The sequence below is a fragment of the Dermacentor andersoni genome, chromosome 10, assembly GCF_023375885.2.
Source record: "Dermacentor andersoni chromosome 10, qqDerAnde1_hic_scaffold, whole genome shotgun sequence".
Taxonomy (NCBI): Eukaryota; Metazoa; Arthropoda; class Arachnida; order Ixodida; family Ixodidae; genus Dermacentor; species Dermacentor andersoni.
In genome coordinates, this window is record NC_092823.1 from 37,126,455 (window position 1) to 37,135,656 (window position 9,202).

At 56.8% G+C, this 9,202-nt stretch overlaps 1 non-coding gene across 1 annotated transcript; it reads left to right on the forward strand.

The window, feature by feature from the left end:
* Window positions 1-2,204: 2,204 nt before the first annotated feature.
* Window positions 2,205-2,350, forward strand: LOC126519385 (5.8S ribosomal RNA). The gene has a single exon (XR_007596594.1). It is a non-coding gene; the product is annotated as a 5.8S ribosomal RNA (ribosomal RNA).
* Window positions 2,351-9,202: the final 6,852 nt, after the last annotated feature.

Here is a 9,202-nt window from a genome sequence, read left to right on the forward strand (position 1 = left end):
AGTCTTCAGTGATTGCCACTTTCTTCCTTCCAGCGCACTCACCGCTTGGGCGATGATTTCAGCTTTCTGCTCGAGGGAAAGGGTTTTGCGTTGACATCTTGTCCCCCGCACGGATGAAAGCTCGTCGTCGTCGTTAAGAGACACACTGCGAGTGACGCGACCACGACAGAAAAAAACCGAAATGGCGAAACTGCAATCACATGATTTCATGCTTACTACGGCTTTGGATTTAACTTGGACTTCTCTTTTGCCAATAACACTTGTTCTGGTTTCGATTTTGACCGCGAAAATTTCGTTGAAGCGGAAACGCTCACCAGAAATGGCTCGTGCAGAGGAACTTAGGGCATTAATTTCTATGGGATACTGACAGGGAATTAAGAATTATTCGTTGTCCTGGAAATTTCGTTGTAGCGGTATTCGTTGTGGCGGGGTTCATCTGTATTAGATGTATATGAATATGGTAGTTCTATTATGGCCGGGTGTATTACTGTGTAATAAAACTTTGAAACGATGAAACGAAGGTGTATTTTCTGTACAGCAACTATCAGCGTAGTCAAGCATGCTTGGTACGCAGACAACTATAGGCATATATTCTCAGATCACTTTCAGAGGTAGTTTCACTTTCGCGAGGATCAACAATGCACAGCAGCACACAAGCGTCTGGCAAATGCAAGAATCTTGACGACTGAGTCGTGAAATCTTGCGAAAGTGAAGCTATCGCTCAATGTGATCGTCAGAATGTTGCCCCAGGCGGCGGCAGCCAATAGTAGGTACCAGCAGACTTACAGGCCGCCAGGCTTACAAACTGACAGACTTACAGGCTGACAGACTGACAGATTTACAGGCTGACAGACTTACAAACTGACAGGCTTACAAGCCAAAATAACGTATAGCCGACAATCTGACAGCCTGTTGGGTTTCTTGACTGGGACGACCCGACCTGCTGCTTTGCCCAGTACGAGGGGAACGGCGAAGCGTGCGGTCGGTCAAGGAACTGACGGTCGAGAGCTAATGCCGCTGCCGCTTAGTACACACGGAACCGTGGTGCGAACCGTGGTGCGTCCTCCGCGGCAAACGCTGCCGAGTCTGAAAAGGCTGGCGGCTGCCGGTCGCTTGCTGCGGCGAGTATGGAGTAACGACCCGACTTTTTTGCTGCCCAAGTACTAAAGGAACGGTGGGGCGCTCGGTCGGTCAAGCAACTGTCGGTATGAGGGTGCGGCTGCGAAGTACGGAAGGAACCGTGGCCTAAAGCGCTCTCCCGTCCTCCGCGGCAAATGCCGCCGAGCCCGAAAGGGCCGGAGGCTGCCGGTCGGCTCCTGCTCGTGAAGCGCGAGGTGTCGAGATCGCGGTTTAATGCGACGACGTCTGCAGGCTATTCGCCCGCCGCCGAGGGAAAGGCGGCGTTGCTCCGAAGTACCGAAGGAAACGCGGCTTTGCTACGTCCGAAGCGTTCTGCGGTTAGCGGACTTGTGCGCTTTGGGAAGGCGCCGCACGTCGAAAGAGGAAGTACGAACAGAGGAGGAAATGTAGTCCCGGATTCGAACGCACTTGCGGCCAGGCCCTTGCTGGCTTCGTCTTCCGCCTCAAGTAGACTTGTGGCTCCGGCGCAGGGAGCCGTCATTGGCACTGGCCGAGTGGTTTTGGAGAGCTGCACGAGTACGCGCGCAGGGCTCTTGTCTTTCGTCTCAAGTAGGCTGTTGGATCAGCAGCGGTTATGCTGCGGCGATCTGCCGATGCGAAAGTGTGTGTGTGTTTGAGGCCCTTGAATGAACCTACTGCTGACTGAAGCGAAGCACGTCGATGGGGGTGAAACCCTGCCCGTGGCCGTGTAACCGTTAAAGGCTCCACAGCGGCTTAGCCCTACCTATGGTTCTGTCGCTTTTTGCAATTTTTCGTGGAGCAATGTGAACGTGCACACAAGACACACGGGTCCGGTGGATGGTTGGCAGGTAAAACCGGCTTCGAGTACTCGCAAACGGCGTAGGGTACCTCGAGGGCAAGCGAGGAAGGTGTGCGCGCAAAACACACGCGAGAGTAGCAGGAGTGCAGTGCCATTAGGCTTTCAGCTGCTGAGACGCGGCCGCCGAAAGAGCGAGACGGGAGGAGCGCACGCCGAAAGGCGCTCTTCGAAACCACACACAGGACGACGCCACGTGCCTAAAAGCCTGATTGTACTGTACTGAATTGAACAAACTATTTTTTACGACTCTAAGCGGTGGATCACTCGGGTCGACGAAGAACGCAGCCAGCTGCGAGACTTGGTGTGAAGACCAGGACACACTGAGCACTGATTCTTTGAACGCACATTGCGGCCTTGGGTCTTCCCTTGGCTTCGTCTGTCTGAGGGTCGGATCACATATCAAGAGAGCCTTCGGCGCACAGGGAACGTGCGTCCGTCGACTTGTTTTGACCGCGTCGGCATCATGGACAGTACGCTGAGCGCTAAAGCCACGCGCCAACGGCCTCACGAGGAGGAGACGGTGGCGAACCGTTGTGCCAAATCTTCGAAGAGACGGAAACGAGGCATTACTACTGTAGCGTGACGAGTGCGCGCCTCTAGCAAGACCGCCGCAGGATGGAGTCGGATACCTGCAGGGAAAGAGCGGTCCAAGGGCGAGGCGCGAACGTCTGTTGCCATGTAGTGCGCACGTTTGCGAGAGAGTCGGAAGCGCAGGCTTGCGTGCACGGAACGTGGGAAGGAAACGCCGGCCGATTCCCGCGCCGTGCGCAAAGCCAGCGCGATAGCAATTTGCGTTGTTTGCCTTCGGAGTACGTCGAGCTCCAGAGCTGGTCGCTCGTCCACGTCACCGCAGCTCTGTGGGCGCCCTTCCGGGCTTCGTCGCAGGAATGGGAATCGGCAGAGTCTTGCGAGGAACGGGGAAGAGAAGGGTGGCCCCCGAAAGCGTTTCGACGCGAGAGCGCCGTCTGCGAGCGAGAAGAGCACGGCACGGCGGAGAATTGCCGCGAAACGGAAGATGTCTCCTTCGAGAGCGTGAGTGCCCCGTTGGCGGAGCTGAAGCGTTCCGTCGTAGTCCGCCGTCGGTCCAAGTGCTTCGCGGTCTCTGTTCCCTAAAGACTGGGCCACAGACTGGGCAGGGGCGACGCTACACGAGACGATGCCTCCCGCCAGGTTTTAGTCGCCCCTGCGGTACGCGCTGAAGCGGCGCGCTGCCTCGGTGGTGTTTGCCTCGGTGGTGTTTGGGCTTCCGACACGGTCGCTTACCACGCAACTGCTCGTGCGCCGCACGCGTGCAGGTGGTTCACCGCCTGCCAGCCTCGTCTATAAGTAACTCCGTGTTGGGCGAAGGACGTGGTAGGGCGTCGTACTCGGTTGACGCTGGGTTTTCGAACATGTCGAGTCCTTTTCGGCATACCGCTCGTATGACGCACGCGCGCAGGCGTTGTGCCGCCTGCCAGCCTCGTCCGTAAGGACGTAGCAGGGCGTCGTACTCGGTCGTGCTAGAATGGGCGAAAGCGATGTATCCGTTGTCGACCTCAGATCAGGCAAGACAACCCGCTGAATTTAAGCATATCACTAAGCGGAGGAAAAGAAACCAACAGGGATTCCCCGATTAGCTGCGAGCGAAACGGGACCGAGCCCAGCACCGAATCCCCCGTCCTTGCAGGCGTCCCGGAAATGTGGTGTATGGGAGGCGACGTTCTCGGGTGCTTGCGACGGTGCAAGTCCCCCTGACAGGGGCTTGTCCCAGAGTGGGTGCCAGGCCCGTCTCCGCCGTTACGCGCCCGGGATGAAGCCTCGCGTGAGTCAAGTTGCTTGAGAGTGCAGCCCTAAGTGGCCAACTCCAACTTGCACGAGCGCTCGTGCAAGTGCTTGGCTGGCCGGCTGCATCGGGCTCCTGTTTATCGGCGAAAGGTCAGTACTTTCTGATTCCTGGCTTCCAATTTCTATCAGGGGTTATTTTTGAACATTTGGGGATTTGCATTCGACGCGCGGGTTTGGGCTAAAAGGGGCTATTTTTCTATATTTTTTCGACCTTTCGCCGCTCCATCTCTACTGATGGAGATCGGCTCCTAGCGGATGTTAACCTCGGCCCTTCCGAGCCTGCTGTACCCGCGCCTCCTGGGCGGGCAGATGCCGATCGCCGGCCAGGAGGCCGGGGGCATGCAGACTCATGTTCCGAGCGCGGGGCCGTCGATGCCGCGCTTTCGGCCTCCTTTCAGCGTGCTATTGATTACCACAAACAAATCACGGATATCATGTTCGAGAACAACTGCAAGATCACTAACAACTACCGGTCACAAATCTGGGGCCTTTTGAGAGGACTGTTACAGGAGTGTGCTGATCTGCGTGCGGTTGCGGCCCGGCAATGCGGACGGGCTGACGAGTTGCGGCACCAACTGGCGCGGACTGGAGCGGCTGGTCCGGTGCAGTGCACGGCCGCTGTTCCTTCCGCGACCCCAGCTCGTTCCTACGCCGCGGTGGCCCGAGTTGGCGGTTTGGCACCACATGTGGGCGCGCTTGGCATGCCCGCTCCGGTCGCCTTCGGCCCGGCGCCTTCGGCCGTCGACGTCGCCGTGGAGGACGACTTGCCCAGGCGAGAACATGCCCACGTCATGTTCCTGTCGCCACTCACCCCTACCACCACTCCCGCGAAAGATCTCTCCCACGTCCTAAAAACTAACACCGACCCGGCTAAGGAAAACATCAGTGACATTACTTTACGAAAGACGTCTCGCGGCCTCACTGTCCTCACCAACAACTTACCATCTGTCCTCAGACTTAAAGAGGCGATAGAACAAAATGTCATCACAAAAACGACTATGTCGGTGCGACTCGTTGACCGGCGTAAACCTCAGGTAAAGATCACAGGCGTTGATCCCGATGTCCCGGCATGCAACATCGTAGCGCAGATCAACGCGCGCAATCCCGATGTCAACCTCGACCCTTCGACGTCTGAAGTGCGCGTATCATTTCGGGAACGGTCAGGCAACTTCACTCATGTGCTTGCGGTGACCCCCGCGGCGTTCTGGGCGCTCACGAGCCGCGGCCGCGTCACGGTAGGATGGACATCTGACACCGTGGTGGAGGACCTGCACGTCCCCACGTGCACGTTCTGTGCCTCGTACGGCCATCCCCGGCGTGCGTGTCCTCTGCGCGATCAACCGGAGCGAGCGGTTTGCACCCGCTGCGCCGGCCAACATCTCGGCGAGCAGTGCACCGTGCGCATGGGGGATGCGACGGTGTGCTGCAGCGAGTTCCGTCGGGCGGGGCGGCCGAGCTCGCACCCGACGGGCGATAGGGGGTGCCCTCTTTTGATGGCTCGCATAGCCCGCCTGCGGTTGCGAACCGATTATGGCTAGCTTCCATCTGATGGCCCGTCTGTTGCAGCGCGGCGCCTCCGCCTTGTCCGCGGAAGTCGGCGGCTTTTGCGTTCGCGGGAGACTGCGTACGTCGCCGGCAGGGGCGGGGCCATCGTGCCTTCGTCACTCCTTTGATTTTGCCTCCTCGTTTCATCGTCTTCCTTTCGTCTCTCCACTCGAACCTGTACCCTGCGTTTTCCTACCCGTTTTCGCGTCCCCATTTCGTCTATGTTCCTGTCTCCATTGTTCTGCCCCCTTCTTTCCCTCACCCCACCTTCTTTTCGACAGCATTCTCTGCCGGCCAGTTGCAGGGTTAGGGCAGCATTGTCCGCTTCTTAGGTTTTGGGCTGCTCCCTCTTGGCTGTGGGTCATGCCCTTGTTCGGTGGGTCACGCCTATTGACGGTATTGGCTTCGTGCGCGTGGTTTTGGTGCCTTCGCTGGCGCTCTTCCTGGCTCTTGCCGAGTGTGCGTATTCATTTTGATGATACCTCTGTGCTCACCCGCCATGGATAGCGCCACTCCTCTCAAATTCCTCCAGGCTAATCTTGCCGGTACGAGCGATGCAACCAAGCTGCTTGTGGAGCGCATGATCGCTGGGGACTTCAGTTTTGCGCTAGTGTCCGACCCGCACATGCGCGACAACCGCATGCAGAATCTGCCCCGGTCCATCGTTTCCTATCACGCTTCCGAACGCCCGCGTGTCGTCTTGCTGGCGCGGACACCTGACTTTGACCTCTTTCCTGTACACTGCTCCCAGTTAGTCGTTGCGATCCGCTGCGAACGTGCTGGGAAGGCTTTCATTGTCGTCGCGGTCTATGCGCCACCTCATCGCCCGTTAGACCCCATTCTGGATGAATTGAGCCTGGTCGTTTCCCAACATCTCACCCACAGCTTTATTCTGGGCGGCGATTTTAATGCGAAACATGCGTTGTGGGGTCCCGAGGCGAGCGATGTGCGCGGCGCTCAACTTGTGCAGTTCGCGTGCGAGAACGATTTGCTCATTTTAAACAATTGTGCCTCTCTCCCCACCTTTGAGACACCCTATGCTCGGTCATGGATCGATGTTTCATTAGCATCATTCTGCTTGACAGAGCAGGGATATAGCTGGTCGGTATGCGAGGAAGAGACGCTGTCCGACCACCGCTATATTGCATTCACTCTTTTCGCGGCCACGACGACACCGGTCCGTCGACTTACCAACTTCGCACGCGGCCAGATCTTAGAATGTCTCCGGGACCACACCTGGTTCCGCGGCGTCTCCCGTTGTCAATATTCAACGCCCACTATGCTCGACATCGTGTTAGAGGGGTTCTACACCACTTACAACACCCTCTGTAGACGCTATATTCGAAAGGTCCGTCCACGCAGCGACAGGGCAAAGCCTTGGTGGTCGCCTCTCTTGCAGGAGGAGCGTGCCAGGGTGCGTGCGATGCGACGGCGTTTTCAGCGCGCGCGCGACCCTGCCGTGCGTGCGCCCTTTCGAGCTCAATATGCTGCCGCCTACGCTATCTATAAGCGTAATCTGCGGCAATCGAAGGCTGCGGCTGATCGGGCGGCATGCCACGATCTTACGGCACGGGCCCTCTTTGGTATCCCTTTCCGGACCGCTTTTGACAAAATTCCACCTATCATCTCTCTTCCTCCGCTACAGGGTTCGGACGGTACTCTCACCACGTCCGTCTTAGACTCGGCGACCCTCCTTTTACGGACGCACGTCGCTTTGGATGACCCCACCGTTGACAGCGACTATCATAGTCGCATCCGGACTGTGGTACAGAGTCCGTATCCTGCGGTACGGAATGACTATCCCTTTACTGAGGCCGAGATCGAACGAGCGGATTACCGGGGCAATCCGCAGTCGGCGCCGGAACTAGACGGGCTTACTGCCATGTTCATCCGCAACCTGTACCGGCTACATCCGCGTTTCTTCTTTGATGTCTTCAATGCCTCTCTCCGTTTGGGCCACTTCCCCTCCGTGTGGAAGGTCGGCCGGATTATTTTTATTCCTAAACCCGGTCGCCCCCCTTCTCTTCCTTCCGCATATCGGCCAATAGTAATGAACTCTATATTCGGCAAGATCTTGGAACGGTTGCTAAATTCTCGCCTCTATTATTTTCTCCACGCCCACAACCTCCTTCACGCACAATAATTTGGTTTTACACATGCGCGGAGCGCCCCTCTGGCTCTGCATGTCCTCCAACGTCGCCTCAGTGCGCTGAAGGCTGATAAAATCCCGGCGGTTTTGATCTCCTTAGACTTTACCGGCGCGTTTGACAGCGTGTGGCACGATTCGGTGTTGTTTTTTCTGCGCCAACACCAATGCCCCGCCAATCTTTACTACCTCCTGAAATCCTTCCTGACGGACCGCCAAGTAGTCTTCCGGGCGAACGCGGGAGACGCGTCGGCGCGTCCGTCTATTGGAAGTCCTCAGGGCTCCCCTATTAGCTCCTTACTGTGGAATTTAGTCATCTTCTCGTTATTAGACCTTCCATTTCCACAGGGGGTACACATCCAGGCTTATGCAGACGATACCATTATACTCGTTTCCGGTTCGTCGCGCTTGCAGTTGCAGGCTCTTGCAGAATCTGTACTCACCTTGGTTTGCAATTGGGCTCGGCAAAACAAGGTCAAAATTAGTCACGAAAAGTCCTATTTCGTCTTTTTCAACAATGGGCACATTGGCACCTCTAAGCGGCGTCCCTCCATTAGGTTGGACGGCACTTATCTAAAAACCAAAGACCATATTAAAATTCTCGGCGTGGTCTTTGATGACAAACTTAATTTCCACGCCCATGTTGATTTTCTCAAGACCAAAGCCGAGGTATTGGTTGCGCGATCTCTTAAATTTTTACGCATGCATTTTTCGCTGCGTCCCGTGCTTATACGGCGTCTATATAGACAGGTCCTGCTTCCTGCGATTGCTTACGCGTCTCCGGTGTGGTGGCCGGCTTTTCCATCCTCCTTCTTAACCACACGAGTATTGTCGGCTCAACGCTCCCTTCTCGTGGCCCTGACCGGTGCATACCATACCACGCGCACCACGGCACTGCACATCCTGGCCAACTGTCCACCTTTGAATGTGGAGTTGGACAGGTTGGGGGCGGAGTTCTCCATCCTGACTCTCCGCCAAATCACCCATTATGGCCAGGTCACGTTCCACCCGGCCTCCATAGCGCGTCCATTCGACGCCTGGTCGCATCACCCGCGCATGGCCTGTCGCTTTTCCTTCACCCGTCTGACACCCTCCCAGGCTGCCCTACATTCTTCCTTGCCGGTATTTCATGTATACACAGACGGCGCCTTGACGTCAGTCGCGGCAGGCGCGGCGTACGTGGTATTCGGCCCGCGCGGTCGCCTTCTTGCGGTGCGCAAGTACAAGATCCACAATGCCACTAGCGCATACAGTGCTGAGGCCATTGCTTTTGAAGAGGCCCTTCTGTTTATAATGAACATGCGTGGGGCTCGCATAACCCACCTATACACTGACTGCCTGTCTCTTTTGAGGGCGATTTCCAGCCTTCATCATACAGATGAACGCGTCTGGAACTTCAGCAAGTGCTGCGCCAGCTCCACCTCGTGGGTCGCACCGTGCGCCTATTTCCCGTCCCTGGCCACCGGGGCGTAGTGGGTAACGAACTGGCAGACGAGGCCGCGTCATCGGCGCTACGCAGTGGTATACTTCGTTCCTGCCTGACCTCAGTCCGGTCGGTCAAAAAGTCACTCTTTGCCGCTTCATTACAGCAGTGGCACTTGTACTGGCAGCGCGAGGGACAAGGTACCAGCCTTTATCGATGGGTCGGGAGTATCTATGCCATCCCCTCTTGGTTCCCCCCGCCTCGTCTGTTTACGCATTTTTTCACCGGCCACGGTCATTTTCCC